Here is a 12,125-nt window from a genome sequence, read left to right on the forward strand (position 1 = left end):
CATGGGCAACCAAGAAGCAAGACTCAATAGCATACAGAAGCTGGGTACCTCTCGGCCACTAGCACCACTAGTTAAGCATTATGGCTTCCAAAAATACTAGAAAACATCAAAGAAGCACTAACACGAGCTACTATGATATTTTGCGATAACAAGTTTGTGATCGCTATATCTAAAAATCAAGTTTTTCATGAAAGAACTAAACTTATCGCTATCAAATATCACTTCAATTGAAAAGTGCAAAGTAATTGGGCTCAAATATTAGAAAACTGATTATCAAGTTGTTGACATATTTAATAAAGCATTACCACAAGCTAAGTTCAAGATATTGCGAAGCATGGCAAGAGGATTGTAAAAATTGATTAAGGAGGAGTGTTGAAATCATGATCTAGAAAAGCTTGGATTCTACTAATATCTAATCCAAATAGTCGTTGAAGTTTGTGATGACTCCTAGTACTAGTAACAATTGAACTTTGTGGACGTTGTTTTGCAAAAAAAAAAAAATTGTGGAGATATTTTGCATGTGTTGAGTCAGTTACTAAGCTATAAGCAAGGGGTGATGTTTGGATGAGTAAGTAGTTGACCAACCAATTAAGAAAAGCTCATCTACTCATGTTATCGTAAAAGCAAGCAATCGAACAATAAAATGGATAGAATAACAAAATATATCACTAGGTTTACATGGTTCGATCGTAGTGACCTACGTTCATGGGAAGAATAGCGACAAATTCTACTATAGATCAAGTGATATAATGTAGATTACAATCATACCGAGTTATTCATATTGTACCCATTACTCACACAACATTTAATCTCACAATTCCTCACGAAATAATATTTTAATCTCACAAAAGAAATAAACACAAATTCTTACCACAAGAATTTAATTGACTAAAACACTTATGTATCCTCACCAGGATGTAATCACCACAAAACTCATGATGAAAATTGTCTCTGCACATCAACAATGCTCCCGCAAGAGCCATATATATCGTTTGTCCTCTGCTTGAAGAAGTGCAACATTTGATCGTCAAAGATAGCTACACGTAATAGAGAAAGAAATAAAATCAAAGTGGGATTCAGTCGACAAAGTCCGGTCATCTTGGACTTTCCTCTTCACTTTTCCTTTGGCCGACTCCAAAACTAACACGATTTCCGTATATTTCCCTAGCACAGTAGATTTCCTTTTTCTTTATTTATTAATTTCTAAAATGCATATTTTCTTTTCAAACTCAAACTTAAGATAGAAGTTTATCACATGTAATACACAAACAGTCTAATACTGTCTTCCCCCTCCCAAAAAAAAGCACATAAACATCGAAAACTAACAAGGGCAACAACGATGTGACATCTTGAGGAGCCAAGCAATACTTGCTGAACAGCTAATCTTATGTTATAAAACTTTCGGATTCCTAATTAGGATAATGTTGTTTTCTTGAAACTACTTAACTTCTTAGGTTGTTATAAAAAAAAAAAAACATGCAACACAAAGCGAGATGAAAGAACTTGTGTCAATCTCGTCGAGATAGATAATATGAGAATGAATGAACAAAATTATACATAAACTAATAATGAAGTTACTCTTAGAATAGTCACATTACTGTGCCCGAAGGTCAATTTGGAGCACTCTTGGAATTTTTTCTTGCCATGGGATTAGCAATTAGCTCTATGAATGTTCGGGTCACCGCTTGGGGAACAATCACAAATAGGTTTCTACTCCTAATTAAAGACTTGGGAGCTTCCCTGACCTGCCGCATACTAATTTTCGAGCAGCTCCAGTCTGAAATTTGGCCCCAGTGAGTTGGTGGGAGAATTCCAGTTTTTGGCAAGACACGTCACAATTTAAGTTTTTGACGAAAGTGCACTCGACAAGGTTAGAGGTCCTCGAGGCAGCTGGACTAGATGAGGTCAGAGATCTTTTGGTCACTCAAAATGCAAATCACGTTTATAATGCCATGAACACCGCAATAACTGTGCGGTATTATGATTCGAAGACATGAAAGGACACTTCGAAGACTATATAACATCGTTTATTCCAAAACCAGAGACTTCATATTAGACCATTCTGGTTTGCTCTCCTTACAAAAACCTTCCCATTAGCTTTTGCCAAATTCAATCTCTGTTTTCTCCGATCTCAAGTTCAGAGAGAGAGAGAGAGACAGAGACAGAGAGATGGGGAGTTTGGGAGTGATTTTGAAGCATCCGGATGAACTCTACCCTCTGCTGAAGCTGAAGATGGAGGCGAGGAATGCCGAGAAGCTGATCCCTCAGCAACCTCATTGGCGATTCTGCTACTCCATGCTCCGCAAGTTCTCCAAGACATTCGCTTTCGTCATCGAACAACTCCCCACTGAGCTTCGCGATGCGGTAAGCGTGGCTTTTGATTTCAAAATTCTTTTTATAATATTTAAATATTAAAGCACACCTTTATATAAGAATTTAAGCTTTTAAAATAATTGACGATGGTCTTATAAAATCTAACATGTTATCAAAGCACACTAAGTTTTAGGCCAAAACTTTTACTTCATTTAGTTGCTTAACAAAAATGTACCAAAAGCCAATTGTCCAAATGCTGTTTGTTTTGAACAAATACTCCATTATATAGATACAAAATCATTTTCCCAAACTTTTTTAAAACGCACCAAGTTGGGCCTGTTGCCAGAAAAAGCAGGCACGGCAACTTAGATAAAGCTAAGGATCAATGTCTTATGCGAAGATTAATTCATTACTCTCACAACATTACCTGAAAACTTCCACATAATTTACTCAAAAATACTAGACAACAGAACCGATCAAATTAAAGCGTTATGCTCGTTTAGGTTGGATGCAAGTAGCTTGATATTTATAGGGGACGACCCAAAGGAGATTAATTATGTTAATGATGACGTAAAACCATTAAGCTCTCGGTGGCTTTATGTGTAGCTCGAAAAATCATCACCATGTTTTGATATGTGTCCCAATTCCAGGCTTCTAGCAACCCCTCATTTTTGTGATTCTTGCTCCACCATCATTTTTGTGGAGAATTATGATGATTTATAAACGTGTCACTCATATATATTTCAATAATTTTTTTGAAAGTTTCTTTACGAATATAGATCTCTCTGCCGTAATATCCACCATGCTCTTGTAGTTAAGTTGTGTATAAAGTTGCCACAAATGTATGGCAGAATATATAATTTTTTGGGAAAGCTAAATTTATCGCAATTGTTTTAATTCAGTTTTAAACATTTTTTTATGTCAATTAAGTTATAAACTTTTAACATTTGTATTGATTCTTCAGTCTATTCGACCAATTTGCCAGAGTGAACAATTTTAAATATTATTTTTTTTCTTTTTTTCTTTTTCTTTCTCTTTCGTATTTTTCCTTCCATTCCTTTTATTCCTTTGGCTGAGCGCCAAGGGCTGGGCAAGTGAGCCTTCGCAAGATGGTTGGGTGAGGCATAGCTTTGCCAACCCTCATCTCTGGCTAGTTGTCAATGGTTGGGTGAGGCATAGCTTTGCCGGCCCTCCTTGCTTATGAATTTGTTTAAATATTTATCGTGATTGAAATCTTTTTACTTGGTGGATTATTTTTGGTTGGACATTTCCAATTAAGTTTTCTCGAGTTGGTAATATAGTCTTGTTGAGTCATGCATGCTCAAATAATATAATCTAGTAAGATGATGAGTCAATATGAATTTCTGAATTATTTAAATATTGTTGAGACGTTGACACATGTATAGATTTTTTTTTCCCTCTAAATTATGGGGAATGATATGGTTAATCTTACACACTTTTTTTTTGATAAATCCACCTAAATTCATTTCCCCACACACTCTCCTCCTCCTTCTCCTCCTACTGTTTTAGTATTATACAATATGCATTTGTGCAGCATAGTAATGTAAAGGTTATTGAGAAACATGACATTTTTTTTTTTTCTAAAAATCTCACTTTTTTTAAACAAAAGCTAATTGAGATATTCATACGCATCATTAATGGGAAGAAGACAATACATGTACCCTTTGTAGATTGGATAGAAGATCACCTAGTCGTTCAGAAAACAAAGAAAAGAAATTATCCAACAGCTAGTTTTTGTAAAACATGGGAAGCCTAAAAGTATACGAGAATTTTTAAATTCACAAGAAAAAGAAACTATAATTAAAATGGATACAGGACGGTAGGAGGTGCCAGGTGACGACAACCTAAAACCCGACGTACAAATGTTCAACACGGAATTTACTGCTCAGCCCCAACTCCCTTTTTATAAGCGCCCTCTCCTGCAGGGAGGACACGTCATGCGTCAATGGGAAAGTGCATATTATTAGCTAACCCATTAAAATTAGCTAATCAATTTTTTCTTGTACTACTGTTGAATCTGAGAAGTCAAAGAAAAGTGCTATAGGCACTTCAAATCGAAGTATGATCTCGATTGGAACTGCGTGATATTACCGCTAATGCCAATGCAATGGTCATCCATAGAATTATATGGTTATTTCTCGTTTTCTATTGATTCTTTCTCCTACCTCACTTCTGCTGTCTGCTAATCCAAATGCAAAGATGTAAACGAACTGTTGGATTAGTTAGTGCAAATGCCACTCACAGCCAACGCAAAGTCCAGTAGAAATTGTTAGATTTGTTTATCTCAATGTGCTTTTATCTCTTCAACTTTTCTTTTGCATTTTTGCAGGTGTGCATCCTCTATTTGGTCCTGCGAGCCCTTGATACAGTTGGTTTGTCCCATAACACTGCATTAGTTCTCTGTCTTTCATTTGCAAGATATTACCCTCGCTCCATTAGCACTTCTGGTTGGTTAAATTTGAGCCATCTATCCCTGTATGTCGAATGTTTACCATAGCACAAACTCACTGGAGTTTCCTTTTTATGTTGATAACATTCATGAAAATATCTGTGTAGGTTCAAGCGAGTTCTTCACGTCTAAACTTGAGTGTCTTTGTCACCACTAACCATCATAAATGGAAGTGGAGTGTGCTATGCCCTAGTTATTAAGGCCCTGGTTGTTTTATCATGTAATAATGTTTTGGCTTATATTTAATCAGTTGAATAATCCATAGAAGATTCCGTTTCAAAATTAGTCCTTAATTCCTCTGCCTAGTTCTTGTTAGTATCACGTTGAATAATTGTTTCCAGCTCCATATTGACATTAGTATGTGATTTTGTGCTGAAATCTTGTTTCTTCTAATTCTCCCTTTCCAGAGGATGACACAAGCATACCTATTGAAGTCAAAGTGCCTATCCTGAAAGCTTTTCTTGAGCACGTGTTTGATAAGGAGTGGCATGTTTCATGTGAGTTAAACATGCTCTCATGCTACCCTTTCTTTCCAGTTAAAGCTTTTGGTGATCTAGGACTGGTTTTCCCTGCATTTAAATTCTTGGTTCAGTATTCTTGTCCTTTCCCGACCTTTACATAAAATTCAGGAAGCGTGGGTTAGATATTTTGTCAAAAAACTTTGTTTGACTTGTCTCTCTTAATGTAATTTTGTAGAAATATGTCTGTGTGTATGTGTAAATAATTGACGTCCTCGACATTTTGCATTAAGCATGATCATCAAAGCTACATGGAGATTCTATTTTCACTGTATCTTGTAGCAATTATCCATTATTTAAAACTGACTTCAAATTGACTGAAATAATTTTCTATAACACTGCTATTTGAAGAACAAGATATATCAACAATATTTTGCCTCTACGTTATGATTCTACATAAGAACCTCTACAAATTGTCCCATCTCAATTCTTATTTGTGCATTCTCTTAGTGACTTCTTTAAGAACCAACGCTAAAGTAAGATAAACACTCTCTTGCTGTGATAAATTTCTTGTGTTATTTCCAGCATATAAAGAAACTGGACGACCAAGCATAGGGTAAACGATTGTCAATATATTTCTGATGTCAAGTTGGGAAACAAGGTGTTTCTTGGTTATTTAGATTCCACCGTGCCACTGATTTTCTCCAACTAGCAACTTTTGGGGCATGCATAACTTGGCTGGGAATGCTGCTTTAAGTTGCAACTGTTGTTATCTTGTAATTTTTATTATTGTTTTGTTATATTGCTGTCTTAGTTTACAGACAATCTGTAAATGGTGCTTATCCAGAAGTCTGTGTTGGCTATACAAAGAAGTTGGAGCTGGGCACCGAACTATTTAGCTGCCCAGAATTCTATTGAGTTCACTGACTTGATTTTTTTATTGCCGTATTAAGGTGGTACAAAGAAGTGCAAGGTTTTAATGGACCAATTTCATCATGTTTCAACGGCTTTCCTGAAGCTTGGGAAAAGGTTCTAACTTGTGATTTCTTTATAATTATGATGTGAACAACTTTTGTGAGATCAGGATATTCTCTTCTTCAACCTGATCTTCTTAAGCCTCTCAACTTAACCATGTGTGTTTCCTTTACCAACATACCTAGCCATCATAATTCCGCAACCATATTATAATTTTCTACCAAATGTTCTTTCCAACCCATTGTTCACTTCCACTGAGAATGAAACGCAAAAGCAAACTTTCCTGCAATTAACCCAAAATTGTTTAACCGTTTCTATTGATTGATGTACTGACAGCTTTTCCTTTATAAACTGTGGCTTTGTTTGTACTTGCAGGTATCAAGAGGTAATTGAGGATATTACTAAAAGAATGGGAGCAGGAATGGCGAAATTTATTTGCAAAGAGGTTTGTGATCTTGTCATGTGACACTCCTGATATTTTCCAAGACCCTACCTTGATAAATAGCCAAGCTGAAGGAACTCTTACAGAGATTATAGTTTTTGGTTGTGTTTGGACTAGGTCAGTACGTAGCTAGTGCATAAGCTTTTCACGAGGAGAATCCTTGCCTCCAATGGTTGAAAATGAATATGATATTTTTCAGTACCAGTAGAATGGCTGCCCATACAATGGCCAACGGGTAGCCCATCTGGCTATTTACTATGACCATGGTGGAGTAAGGATTTGACCGTAGCTGTGTGGCTCTACTCCTTAAAGTATTCACTCCCTTACAGAAAATGAATTCGTATAGACGTGTGTCATTTAGCCTTAATGACCATTCTTCCATCTTCGAAGGTCCACATGCTTGCGAACTGATTATTGACTCCACTACGTGCCTTGTTTATGGTAACTGACCTGGCTGGATTGAAATGGATTTGACCAAATACTAATATGAAAAGGGTTTAAGAGCTGTAATATTCTTTTGCACAAAGCATTTCAAGGCTAGTTGAAGTCTTGCACCTTCTGATAGAAATGCTTGTAGTGGAGATTAATCTGTTTAATAAATTATTCCTACAAAGAGTTACACCAATTTTTCCTCATTGCAGGTGGAAACAGTTGACGATTACGATGAATATTGCCACTATGTGTCAGGACTTATAGGTTTAGGTCTGTCAAAGCTTTTCCATGCTTCTGGAGTTTGAAGATTTGGCACCAGATTCTCTATCCAATTCAATGGCTTTGATTCTACAGGTACTTGGAAAGACACTTAGTTTCATGTAGATGACCACATATTTTGAACTTCTAACATTGTTTTATGGATGTAAATATCAGAAACAAGACATTATTTGAGATTATTTGGAAGATATCAATGAGATTCCAATGTCACGCATGTTTTGGCCTCATTAGATTTGGGGTAAATATGTAAACAAACTTGAGGTATGCTTCTTCAACATGATTTGGGACTATTAAAGGCTTACATAGATTGTGCTTTAGCCCTTTTACTATATAAAATTGATTTTCCATCACTTACTTTGTAGATGAATTGTCAAGATATTATGCACCTATAATGCTGAATTTCGCGCGGCATGCACATCCTTATTTTCTCTTTTCTGAAATTGGCCCTATCTACATAGGACTTGAAGTATGAGGAGAACTCGGTGAAGGCAATACAATGTTTGAATGAGATGGTCACAAATGCTTTGACACATGTTAAAGACAGTTTGACATACATGTCTGCTTTAAGGGATCCTGCTATATTTCGGTTTTGGGCTATTTTTCAGGTACATTATCAATTCTTCAAGACAAAACTATTTCTTATCCGTAAACACGAGTTGTTGCCTTACATTTATCCTATATCTTAAAAAATTTTTGAAGGCAGTCATCGATTTCAAAATTTTTCCTACATAAAACTTGCCTTAGAATTTTTCTCATGAGCATACTACAAGCCCATAGAATTTTTCTCATGAGCATACTACAAGCCCACTCTCTGCACTACTTCCCCTGTCCCCGCTCTCTTGACACATTTGCACGCGTGTGTAGCAGGTGTATAGACACACAAGTTGTCCCTTTCTCTCTCCTTGTGTACACGTGTGTGCACGAGATTTGGTTTCACACATTGACTTTACAAAATTTCCCTATTATAATTAGTTGTTTACATTTCTGAACTTACTCTTCGTAATCTTAAGAATTTCTATACGTGGTTCATTTGCTTTCATTGATGTTTAATGTCGATATTTTCTTTTTAATGTCATTAATCTTTTGATTATTTGGGAGAAGCTCATTTGCCGACATTTTCTACTTTTTCTAGATAATGGCGATTGAAAATTTAGCTTTATCCTACAACAATATTGAAGTTTTCAGAAGCGAAGTAAAGATCGGGCCAGGTAAAAAAAATGATTTGTTGATATTTTCTTTCATCATTGAAATTAAAGCTATCCTAGACACGATGAAATAAGTAGGCATACTAAAGAACTTGAATGGCACTAGGCACGGAAAACATAGTTTTATAGGATGAAATAGTGGGGCATAATGAAGAACTAGATCCAGGCGTGACGGAAATATAGCTTGTCAAACTATCTCCATTCATCATTTGCCAAGGCTGTTTCTATCCATGAGCCTTTGTACATTTGTTTATGTTATGTAGTAGCTTCGAGATAATAATTGCTCAGTTGTTCCATTTGTCTACCTATACTATTCAGGTCTTGCTGCTAAAGTTAGGGATCGCACAAGGACAATGGCTGATGTTTATGGTGCTTTCTATGATTTTTCTTGTATGATAAAGTCCAAGGTATGAATGTTAAAAACTAGAGTGTACCGTCTTTTATACGCGTATTTTAATTATTTCTTACTTGAAAATGTACTAGACTTGCAAAATCTTCAGCGATTTGACTGGGTATACAACAAATTAGATTGTATGTAAAGGCTAGTTATCTTGAATCCAAAATGGACTCGACAGTACTCCGTGCCTATGAAGTGAAAAAAAAAAAAAGTTTTGTCTTCTGCAAAGATATTTTTGTATGAGGAACCACTTCTCCTTTAATGGTAACTTTAATAGCACAAGGGATTATAACTTAAGTCTTAGAAGCACCGTGGATTCTCCCTTCTGCTTCTTGACTGTGGGGCGGAATATTCTTGATGATATGTTAATCCAACTTTTAGCTACAATAGTAGTTGATGCTTTCGTTTGTTGCCTTGCTTTTTCATCTCTGTGCTTTCCACACTATGATTTTTTAGACATACAGACTGAGAAATTACTCACCAAAATATGTTTTTGTCTCCTGTAGGTTGACAAGGATGATCCTAATGCTACAAAAACATTGAGCATAATCGAGGGTATACAGAAGGCTTGCGGAGATTCTGGCCTCCTAAACAAAAGGTTCCTCTCTCTCTCTCTCTCTCTCTCTCTCTCTCTGGAATGGATGTTGATTACGTCTTTCTACTTAAACAAACTTCCTTTTGTAAATTTGACAGGAAATCTTACATCCTTACGACTGAACCCACATATAGTTCTGTTCTGGTGAGTTTATAACCGTTCATCTCACATTGTTTGGCTGGTCTTAGAACTATGTGCTGAGCAGTAACCCAAACAAAAGAGAGAACAATAGCTTACCATGATCTAAATTGCAGGTTGCTGTTTTGCTCATTATACTGGTAATAGTTGTCGCTCATCTCTCCGCAAGCCATTCGAGTAACTAATGTGAGCTATTAACATGATACGCCCGACCTAAGATTGCTCCAAACTTGTCTTATCATCGTCCAACAACTTTTCTTCCGTTGTTTTTCCTTGTGAAGATGGCTTTGTGGAAAAACCAGCAAATGATGGAGATAGGGTCGCTACAGATGTATCTACTGTAGAATTATGCTTTTATATATGTTTGTATCTTGCTTTACGATGTGTGCTATTTATATATGTTTGAAGCATCCGAACATAATTGATGAACTCCTATTTTCAATTTTAAACTATTTTTCTTCTAGAACATGTGATCCCGACCCATCAAAATATTTAATTAAATATACTCATCTCGGCTTCCTATATATCATAGGAAGCTAAGGTAGTTTTGGTCTTTCTAAAGCTACTATACTTTTGCCCATTTACAATAAATTACTACATAGCTAGGTGTTTGACATACAAAGTTTCGATCTCGGTGAATTGGCTTGGAATTCTATGGTAACATCTTCAAATATTTTCCTAACAATCCTTTAGGCCATGCAGAACAATTAACTCATATTAGAAGGATAAGCACACTAGAAGTGCCAAAAGTTGTGTATAGCGATGATTATATTGGAACATCTTATTTAGTTTTCTAGCAAGTTGCAAAACTCTTCGTTAATTTTAGCATTAATAGTAAATGCTATCCTCAATTTTGAGAATATGCGATTTGCACCTTCAGACAGAAACTTCAAACTAAATCGTCCAAACCGTCTCTCTTCGGTTCACTCCCAACTGCATCACCTGTCAACTCCATCCTCAACTAGCGCCGCCCCGCTCTCCGTCTGAAGCCACCACAGCCCCTGCCCAATGCCGCTAATACTCCCAAGTTAGCGCCAGCATCTATGTCTTCCCCTTCGCCTGGTCTTCTCTGTCTTCCCTCCTAGTCGGCAATGGCCGGCACCTCAGTGCCTCAATGGCTCCAAGGTCTGGTCGAGCTCGCTAGATCTAAAGTTGACCGGACACCAGTTTCGATAACCCGAAATGTTATTTCTCTAATTGATTATTCATTTTTTCTACTAATTATGATCCTAAACGTATTACCATTTATGCAATTGTTTTTGAAGGTTTCATCACGATTCTAAACTAGACCTAATCATTCTGGAAAGAAAGTTAACAAACAAGTTATTGAAAGTACTTTTAAAGTAAACAATTAAGTGCTGAAAGTATGAGAATTAAACACCCAAGTATTTAAAAGCCCAAAGTAAAGGTGCAGGAATGAAAACCTGATACCTATCAGGCCAAGAACATACATAGTCATTTTATAAGCCCCACTACGGGCCTGTTTGGTTCGGCATTTAGAAGGGGCTTTTGGCCTCTAAAGGGGTTTGGGCAAAAGGGGTGGTGTTTGGTTCAATATTTTGAGGACTTTGGGAGATGCAATTGCATCTCCAAGGGGCTTGAAGGGACTTTAGGGAATGGAGGGGAGAGGTCCATTGGGAAGTTGCATTTTCGGAATGCAACTTTTACTCATCTCATCTTCACCGGAGAGAAGTCGATCGGAGGCCGACGACCGCCGGCCAAGGGGTCGCGCGCGCCGGCGACCGCCGGCCAAGGGTCCCCCGACCCCGGCGACCGTCGCCGGACCTCAGGCGACGCCTGGGTCGCGCGAACCAGGTGGCTGTCGCCTGAATCGCGCGACCCAGGCGGCCGCCTGAGGTCGCGCGACCCGGGCGACGGCTGCGCCATCGCCATCGCTGGGTTCGCGCGATCCAGCGGCCATCGCCCTGGGTCACTTGACCCGGCGACGGCCGACCGGGTCGTGCGACCCGACGGCCATCGCCGGGTCGCGCGACCCCGGGCGACGGCCGTCGGGTCGTGCGACCCTAGGCGACGGTCGCCCGAGGTCGCGCGACCCAGCGGCTAGATCCGGCCATCCGGCAGCCGGATCCGGCGGCCACCTGGGGTCGTGTGACCCCAGGCGACGGTCGCCTGAGGTCGCGCGACCCAGGCGGCCGAGATCCGCCATCCGGCACCGCCGGATCCGGCGGTCCGGTGGCCGGACTTCAAAAAAAAATAAGACAAATATTTTTTTGTTTTTAATTTAATAAAAGTCATTTACAAATGTAAATTTTACCAAACGGTATTTTGGCTAAAGTTGCATCTCAATGCAAATTTTACCAAACGATATTTGCATTTCGGAAAACCCCATTCACCCAAAGGTATTTGCATTTTGACAAATGCATTCCCCAAAAGCCGAACCAAACGGGCCCTACATGATCC

At 38.2% G+C, this 12,125-nt stretch overlaps 1 protein-coding gene and 1 pseudogene across 3 annotated transcripts in view; both read left to right on the forward strand.

Annotated features, from left to right (window-relative positions):
* The first annotated feature begins 2,045 nt into the window (after positions 1-2,045).
* On the forward strand, positions 2,046-9,889 carry LOC104453099 (annotated as a pseudogene).
* Positions 2,071-12,125, forward strand: part of LOC104453100 (squalene synthase-like) — a 28,681-nt gene continuing 18,626 nt past the window's right edge. For all 3 annotated transcript variants that reach the window (XM_010067613.3, XM_018876849.2, XM_018876850.2), the window contains exon 1: positions 2,071-2,147. The gene's annotated coding sequence lies outside the window, so the exon portion shown is untranslated. The remainder of the gene's footprint in view (positions 2,148-12,125) is intronic.

The sequence above is a fragment of the Eucalyptus grandis genome, chromosome 7 (genome assembly GCF_016545825.1).
Source record: "Eucalyptus grandis isolate ANBG69807.140 chromosome 7, ASM1654582v1, whole genome shotgun sequence".
NCBI classification, from domain to species: domain Eukaryota; kingdom Viridiplantae; phylum Streptophyta; class Magnoliopsida; order Myrtales; family Myrtaceae; genus Eucalyptus; species Eucalyptus grandis.